The sequence below is a fragment of the Oryctolagus cuniculus genome, chromosome 4 (assembly GCF_051225735.1).
Source record: "Oryctolagus cuniculus isolate XC-2025 breed Fujian yellow rabbit chromosome 4, ASM5122573v1, whole genome shotgun sequence".
NCBI lineage: Eukaryota > Metazoa > Chordata > Mammalia > Lagomorpha > Leporidae > Oryctolagus > Oryctolagus cuniculus.
Window position 1 is genome coordinate 173,704,566 of NC_142870.1, and position 8,934 is coordinate 173,713,499.

Genomic DNA, 8,934 nt, shown 5'->3' on the forward strand with positions numbered 1-8,934 from the left:
GGATCGGAAGTGGAGCAGCCAGGACTCAAACTGGCGCCCACATGGGATGGCAGCACTGCAGTGGCGGCTTTACCCGCTATGATTCTTCAGTGCCGGCCCCATAAATGATTCTTCAGTAAATAAATAAATATTTTAAAAAGCATATCCTTGGAGAGTATTGCTTCTCTCCCTGTATGGTACTTCATGTTTCAGTGTTTCTTGTGGCAAGAACAAACAGCAAATACTTGTATGTGTATTTATATGTGTGTGTGTACACACACACACACGCGTGTATTTTCTTTCACAGCGGCTGGCCTGCTACGTGCATCCTCCTGCATCTTGCTTTCTCGTGAGCACCTGCCAGCAGATCCCGGCACTGCTCCCTTCTCTTCCTGCTTTCCCAGTGCCCAGCGTCTCCCTGCAGGGATGCACTGATTTACCCCACCAGCCAGAACATCTGCGTGGTTTCCAGGACTTCAGTGGCACAAGCAAGCCACAGTGAACGTCTTTGCATCTATGCTGTTTTGTACTTGGTCAGGGAGACCCCTGAAACTGGGGTTGGCAGACGCCACTGCAGGCGACGAGGGGCTGCACCCGGCTCACGTCCCAGTGCGGGCCCCACGGGAGGGCGGCTTCTCCAAACCCAACTGAGACTCGGCCAAACGGGAGAAGGAGAGGGAACTGAGTCCCAGGACTCGGGCCTAGAAGAGAACACGCGGGAGCCCCTGGTCCGGCACACCCCCGCCTCCCGCCCGGCCAGGGCCCAGCCACAGCCGGCGAGGGCCGCTCCTGGCCGTTTCGGGGCCATGTTCCTCTGCACACAACCGTTTCCAGCAAAGCGCTCCAAACGCCTTTGTCAGAAATTGGAATCGGCCTGCAAACAATGGCAACCAGGCAAAGGTGTAAGCTTTCCAAAACAGGCCCAGATCCTGAAAATGTGATAAAGAGGTTATTGTGCACGCAGTGTTTCAACGAGAATGGGCGGCGCTTTGCCATAGGAATAACAAACAGGGGGAGGCCGGCTAATGCGAAGCAGATGGGCCCGCATCTCCACATCCCTCCCCCGGACCTCTGGACACAAGATGACGCACTGCTGGCTTCTGCAGCTAAAAATAGAGCCCAGGCCCGGGGAAACCAGGAAGACGACGCGCTGATTTCTGGGGCGGCGGTGGATTCGAGTGTGCGAGCACCTGCCCCATGGCTTAATCCTGGTCACAATCCCACCTTCAAAATGAGAAAACAGGGCTCCGAGCTCTGAACCACTCACTGGCGAGCACACGGCCAGTGTTAGTGCAGCCGGGAACCAACCTGGGTCTGCACACTGGGGCGGCAGGCGAGCAGGGGAGGGGCACGGCCAAATAAGCCCCCCGGGTGGGCACACATCTTTTTTCTTTAAAAAAAATATTTATTGATCGATCTATTTGAGAAGCAGAGTCAGAGAGAGAGAGAGAGAAGTCTTCCATCCGCTGGTTCATTCCCCAAATGGCTACAATGGCCGGGCCAAATCAGACCAAAGCCAGGGGCCGGGGCTTCGTCCGGGTCTCCCACGTGGGTGCAGGGGCCAAGCAGCTGGGCCATCTTCTGCTCTTTCCCCCAACCATTAGCAGGGAGCTGGATCAGACGTGGAACAGCTGGGACTTGAACCAGTGCCCATATGGGATGCTGATATTACAAGTAGCAGCTTAACCTGCTGCGCCACAATGCCGGCCCTTATGCTTAATTTGCAGAGAAATTGTTAAACTGCTTTCCAAAATGATTGCACCATTTACATTCCCATCAGCAATGTAGGAGAACTCCTATTCCCCCACATTTCCCCAGCACGTGCTATGGGCATCCTTGTAGTCTTTGCTGTACTAACGGTGTGTGGTGGTGTTAAATCTCACTGTTTTAGTTTGTATTTCCCTGATAGCTAACAACACTGAGTATGCATTCATGTACTTATTTGCCATCTATATTTCTTCTTTAGGGTGTGTTCAAATTTTTTGCTTATTCTATTTATTTCTTTTTTTTAAAAAAAAGATTTATTTATTTATTTGAAAGTCAGAGTTACACAGAGAGAAGTGAGGAGGGGGTTGGGGGCTTCTTCCATCCGCTGGTTCACTCTCTAATTGGCCACAACGGCCGGAGCTGAGCCGATCCAAAGCCAGGAGCCAGGAGCTTCTTCTGGGTCTCCCATGGGAGTGCAGGGGCTCAAGGACTTGGGCCATCTTCTACTGCTTTCCCAGGCCATAGCAGAGAGCTGGATCAGAGGAGGAGCAGCTGGGACTAGAACCAGCACCCATGTGCGATGCCGGCGCTTCAGACCAGGGCATTAGCCCACTGTGCCACAGCGCTAGCCCCTGTTTATTTCTTTATCATTGAATTTTGAGTGTCCTATATTCTGGATACAAGTCTTTTTTTTTTTTAAGATTTATTTTATTTGGAAGGCAGAGTTACGGGGGCAGGGAGGGGAGATATCTTTTATCCCCTGATTCACTCCCCAATTGGCCACAATGGCCAGAGCTGGGTCAAACCAAAGCCAGGAGCCAGGAGCTTCTTCCGGGTCTCCCACATGGGTGCAGGGGCCCGAGGACTTGGGCCAGCCACTGCTGCTTTCCCAGGTGCATCAGCAGAGAGCTGGATCAGAAGTGGAACAGCCGGGATTCAAACCGGCACCCACATGGGATGCCGGCCCTGCAGGCAGCAGCTTTGCCCACCACACAGCGCCAGCTCCATGGATACAAGTCTTTTCATATGTTCTGTGAAGATGTTCTCACGGCCAGGTTGTATTTTCATACTCCTAACAGTGTCTTTTGAAGAGCAGAAGTTTTCAATTCTGGTGAAGTCTCATAGTCTACATCTCTCAGCTTCTACGTCCCATTCTAAAAATCTTAATTACACCCTGGAAGATTTCTTTGGCTTGCTATTGCAACGCACAGATTCTTCTCTTTGGCAGTCTGTCGTAGTCAGCTTACACACTGGATTCTTTCAATTTTTCAAATTCAAATTAATTTTTAAAATAAATAAATCATTCTTGCAACATGGTGCTCTCGCATCTCCTTGAGAAGGTCCCTCACCCAGCTCGGCTCGGCTCGGTTTGCCGGCCCCGTTTTTCAGGCGTAAACTCTGCACTTGTTAGCAGCGAAGAGCTTGGTCGTTCTTAGCTGGGGTAGCGTCTGGGACCTTCTATTCTGCCGTCTGTTGGGGCCACCCCGGGGATGGGGGGGAGCATCCAGAGGCCACAGGGAGGGCTTCTTGGAGTGGGAGCTCCTCGCTCCTCACTCCTCACCGGCCGATCCAGCGCCCTGGGACGCTGTCTTCTCTCGTGTCCCGAAGGCTCCCACCCCCTGCTCCCAGGAGGCGGCAGACACCTCCAGGGTGGCCGCCCAGCCCAGGGGCAGTGGAGCCAGGGAAGGCTGCCTGATGGCTCCTGCCCCCGCGATGGCCCGCCGGGCGCCCAGAGCCACCTCTGCCCGTCTCCGCTCCCCGCAGGCGTTTGGACCCACTTCCCCTCTTCCATTTTCACGCAAGAGCCCTCTCCCACGTGGGGGGAATCCATTGTTATGGACAAGCCTGCACCTGGCCTCATCTCTGGAGGCGTGGCCGGGGGCGGGGCGGGGCGGGGCTGTGACTGATGCTCCGCCCACCTGTGCAGGCCGTGGGTGCTGTAGGTTATCGTCGAGTGTCCCTGGCAACTTGGAGCTGGCGTTTCCTTCAGGGAGCAGCTCCCGGAGGGGAAGCGGTATCCTTTTTAGAAAGGAGAGTCTGCGCGCTCCTGTGCCCTGTCCCAACTCCCGTGGCTGGCTGCACCGTCCCCGCCCCCCACAGGCTCCCCTCCGCTTCACTCCTGCGGCTCCTCCCAGGCTCGGGAAACCTCCACCCCTGCCCCCTCCTAGGACAGGGCCCTGCCCTCCTGCCCCCCCCCCCCCGGCTTCCGGCCACTCCCGGATGGACCATCCTCCCTCAGCTCCTCTAATCCTGACGCATCCTCTGGCCTCCCATCGAGGCTTCCTTCGTCCGCGAGCTCGGACGCGCGTGGGGCCCGACTCCTGTCCACACAGCCTGCCCTCAGAGAGGCCTGGGGGAGCGGACGTGGCTGCCTTTCCCAGCTCTGCGGCCCCCAGGGCCTTGGTTTCTCGTGTGCGAAGCCCTGGTCCACCAGCGGATGGGGTCTTGAATTCTGGGGCCGCAGGGCCGACACTTCCGGTCCACGCGTGTGGCCTGCGTGGCCCGCTTCTCCGCCTGGAGGACATCCCTCGGTGAGCGGGCTCGAGCCCTCACTTGAGGTACAACGTGTCCTGTCCTCTCCACCTGGGGGCGCCAGGACCTCTCCACGGGGCTGGGGGTCCACGGGGCGCGCGTGCAGTGGCACCGTGACCAGGGCTCCTCCCACGGCCGCGACTGCCGCCATGGACGTGGACCCAGAGCCCACTGCGCCCCAGCAGGTGCGGCTCCCGCCCCCGCCCACACCGTGAGCCTGCCCACCCCCCCAAGGTAAGCGCATCTCTTTAGAGCTTGGGGTAAACTGAGGCTGCCTGAGGGGGCGGAACTGCCCTCCAGTTCTCACCCCAGCTCCGCACCCCCCCCCCCCACGCCGCCTTCGCCCCCTTCCAAGCCTTGTTATTTCGTTCGTGTGACGCTGCACCTGAATGGTGCTGAGGTGACTTTCCGTCGCTGTGCAATCTCGCTGAGTCTACACCGTGAGAAACCGGGTGGGCTGCTGGAGCTGCCCCCACCACCCCACCTCAGAGTGCCGGCAGCGTGCAGGCCCGGCTCTGCTTCCTGCTAACGCGCACCCGGGAGGCGGCAGTGATGGCCCAAGTACTTGGGCCCCTGCCGCCCTTGTAGGAGGCCTGGTGGAGTTCCTGGCGCCCGGCCTTGGCCTGGCCCAGCCCTGGCTGTTGTGAGCATTTGAGGACTAAACCAACGGATGGAAGAAGTCTTTCTGTGCGTCTACCTTTCTCACACAAAGCGGTTTTTTAAAACTCCGTGAAAACAGTGGGTCTGGCCTTCAGTAGCCTCCCTCCGATGGTTCGCCTTTCAGAAGCTGGGAAGATGCGGATCTGACCGCTGACCGAGGTCCTGGAGACATCCCCGGAGAGGAGGCAGGACTTGGGCCGCGAGGTGAGGGTGAGGGTCGGGACTCACTGTTCCAGGCCCACAAGGTGCCCCTGGAGCGCCAGGCGCTTGCGGTCCTGAGCTTCCTAAACCAAGGGAGGATCTAAACGACCTGCTTTAGAATTGAGCCCAGACAGCCTTAGCCTGGCGGAAGATGCCTGTGTGTCCTGTCCTGTTTCATTCTTGGCTCCATCACCCCGGGGGCAGCAGCGACGGCTCAGCTGATTGGCTCCCTGACACCCGCACGGGACACCTGCTTCGAACTCTGGCTCCTGGCTCCAGCCCCAGCCTGGCCCCGGCTGCCACGGGCACTGGGCCAGTCAAACAGAAGATGGGAGCTTGCTCGCTCGCTCTCTTTTGTTCAAATAAATAAAAATTTTGAAAAGGAGAAGCCATCTTTTTCTTATTCAAAATAAGAATAGCTATTTATTATTTTTTTTTCTAATTTGAGGGGCAGAGAGAGAGAGAGGCACAGAGAGACAGAGATCTCCCATCCGTTGTGTCACTCCCCGCAAAGCCTGCAACTGTCGGGTCTAGGCCAGGCTGAAGCCGGAACCTGGAACTCAGTCCAGTTTTCCCAGCTGGTGGCAGGGACCCAAGTACTCGAGCCGTCACCTACTGCCTCCCAAAGCTCGCACATCAGGAGAGCAGGGAGTCCATCCCGGGCACTCTGGTTCGAGAGACGGGCCTCCCACTGCCGTCTTAGCACCGGGTTAAATGCCTGCCCCGGCTGCTTTCAGAAGAGTGACATGAAGGCGAGGACCGCGATGGCAACATGGCGCTGACGCTTACCATGGCTTCCCGGCGCCAGCCACTGCGCTGCGCTGGACCTAGTTCAACTCACTGAGACCTCACTCACAGCAGCGCCCTGGCTCAGGAGCCCCGTTTACACATGGGTAAACTGAGGCCGGAGCTGCAAAATAACTTCTCATGCTGCACACCAGAGGCCCAGGACTGAACGGATGCGCACCTGCAAAGTCACAGCCCTAGTCCCCAGTGTGGCTATACCGCGAGGTGGGCAGGTGGGGCCTGGATCCGGTAGGATTGCTGTCCCCATAAGAGGACCAGAAAGTAAGAGGGCTCACTCTCACCCTTCCCTCTCAATGGCCGCCTGGGAACACAGGTGCCCCTCGACGTAGGATTGTGTTACAAGTCAGCGAACCCACGGCAGATTCGAAACATCACAGGTCGAAAACACGTTACGTGGAGAAGTCATCGCCTGGTCTCTCCCGTCCCAGACATGCTGGGGACCTGAAGCTGTGATAAAGCGGCCGATGTCTGTGTCCCTGGGCACTGCACTGACAGTGAAAGGAAAAGGCACTTTCACACCACCGTAACGCGGAACCATCTTCCAGGTGACCTGTCGCAAGCGGGGGCTGTTCGTGTCACCATTTTTATATTTTGACAGGTTGTAGTAGGCTCGATTCGAAAATTCAGTTGAGGTGAGAGGCGGGGCTTTTTTTGTTTGTTTAAGACTTGATGGTTGTTACTTAAAGCTGTTTCACTAAATTTAGCTCTCTGGAAAAAAACTTTGTGAACATGGAAACAGGCTGGAAAGATCACACCCAGCAGTAACAGTCGGACCTTTGGCTTATGAAATACTTCAGTGGGAAAGTATTTACTTCAGTCTCTGCCTGCTATTATATAGTTGAAGGTTTGGCGATAGTATTTGCCCTCTTTTTGAACTTTCTGGATTTCAAAACCATTTGAAGTACAAAAAAAAAAAAAAAAAAAAAAAAAAAAAAAAAAAAAAAGGAGAGCGGCTTTTGAGGATTTAGCGCACTTCCTCAGTGTTGGTCGTGTGAAGGACGATGACCCCGGCTGTGCGGGGGTGAGAGGTTTGTGTTTTCTCTCCCACCTTTGCAAGCTGAGAGGGGCCCTCCGGGGACTGCCCACCGTCTGCCACGGCTGGCGGGCCCCTCCGCAGAGGCAGCCGTTCAGCAGAGGCCCGGCTGCAGGGCAGGCCTGCCGGCAGGTGGGCGACATGGCTGCCTCCGGCTCCGCTGTAGGAAAGTCGAGTTTCCCTCGCATTAGGGGAGCAGATGGCTGTGTGGGCACGGCTCCGGTCTGCCTCCCCGTTTCCAGCAGGCATTCGCTTTGGGAGGTAGCATCTTCACATCCATGCTGGTGCTCTGTCGACAATTCAAACAACGCCAAGGGCGAGACAGAAGGACAGATGGACAGGCAAGAGCAGCCCAGAATCCCAGTGATATCCGTCACTAGCATTCGAGATAAACTTCCAGAATGCTTGTTACATGCATGTGTGCATACGGACGCATGACAATGCACATGTATCAGGCCATCTGGACACGTCGTTAGGCGTATTCGTCGGCTTTTTGTTTTATAACAACATACCCGAGGCAGGCTGACTGCGTTTGAAAAAGAGGCTTCTTTTAGCTCATGATTCTGGAAGCTCACAGGTGGGACCGGGCAAGCTCTGTTGGTTCAGCCTCTGCCTCCTTGCTGGCCCAGACCCAAGGTACCACAGGGCTTGACTTAGCAAGAGACGGGGTCCATGTGTCTGTCTTTCTCTCTGTAGCCACCAGATTTAATCATATCCCAAAGGGCCCGCCGATAGACACCATGACCAGGCTCAGTGCCCTCTCTTTTAGTACTATTTTTTTTTTTTTTTTTGGACAGGCAGAGTTAGAGAGAGAGAGAGAGAGGTCTTCCTTCCGTTGGTTCACCCATCAAATGGCTGCTACAGCCGGCACACAGTGCTGATCCGAAGCCAGGGGCCAGGTGCTTCTCCTGGTCTCCCATGGGGTGCAGGGCCCAAGGACTTGGGCCATCCTCCACTGCACTCCCTGGCCACAGCAGAGAGCTGGCCTGGAAGAGGGGCAACTGGGACAGAATCTGGCGCCCCGATTGGGACTAGAACCCGGTGTGCCGGCGCCGCAAGGCGGAAGATTAGCCTAGTGAGCCGCGGCACTGGCCTCTCTTGGTATTATTACTATCAGACTTTGGGGCCCAAACTCCTGCAGCAGTTCAAATGGTAGCATTAAGGGGCTTTAACCCTTCCTCTGCCGTAGGTACTCATCAGTATACTAAGTTGTGCCTGTGTAAGCTGCTGATTCAACCAAATAATGGAAATAGTCCAGCTGATGGGTGCATCGCTTTTCTTAGCTTCCACCGACTGGGAATGAGGATGCCTTTTTTTTAAGATTTATTTATTTGTTTGAAAGGCAGTTAGAGGAGAGAGGTCTTACATCCACTGGCTCACTCTCCAAATGGCTACTAGGACTGGGGAGAAGCCAGACGCCAGGCAGAATCCGGGAGCCCAGAGCTGCTTCTGGGTCTCCCAGGTGGGTGGCAGCCATTTTGGGATTGAACCAGTGGGTGGTAGATGGATTCTCTCTCTCCCCTTGTCCTCTTTCTGTGACACTCTAATTTTCTAATAAATAAATAATAAATAATAAATAAATAAAACTTAAAAACAAGAGCCCAGAAGCACCTTGTCTGCTTTGCTAATGGACGATGCATTGGCTCAGCTTCTTTGGAGGGCGATCTGGTGACAGCCATTTCATTCAAAACAGACACTCCCCTTCAAGATACCAGTACCAGAATGTTCTTGGCACTGTCCAGCAATAACCAACAATATCCACCAACTCTGCGTGTGTGAGAGGAAGAACCAGTTATGGTCGGTCAGTGCATGAAGTCACGCGGTCCTTAAGAAGATGGGTCACGGCTGGCGCCGCGGCTCACTAGGCTAATCCTCCGCCTTGCGGCGCTGGCACACCGGGTTCTAGTCCCGGTCAGGGCGCTGGATTCTGTCCCGGTTGCCCCTCTTCCAGGCCAGCTCTCTGCTGTGGCCCGGGAAGGCAGTGGAGGATGGCCCTAGTGCTTGGGCCCTGCACC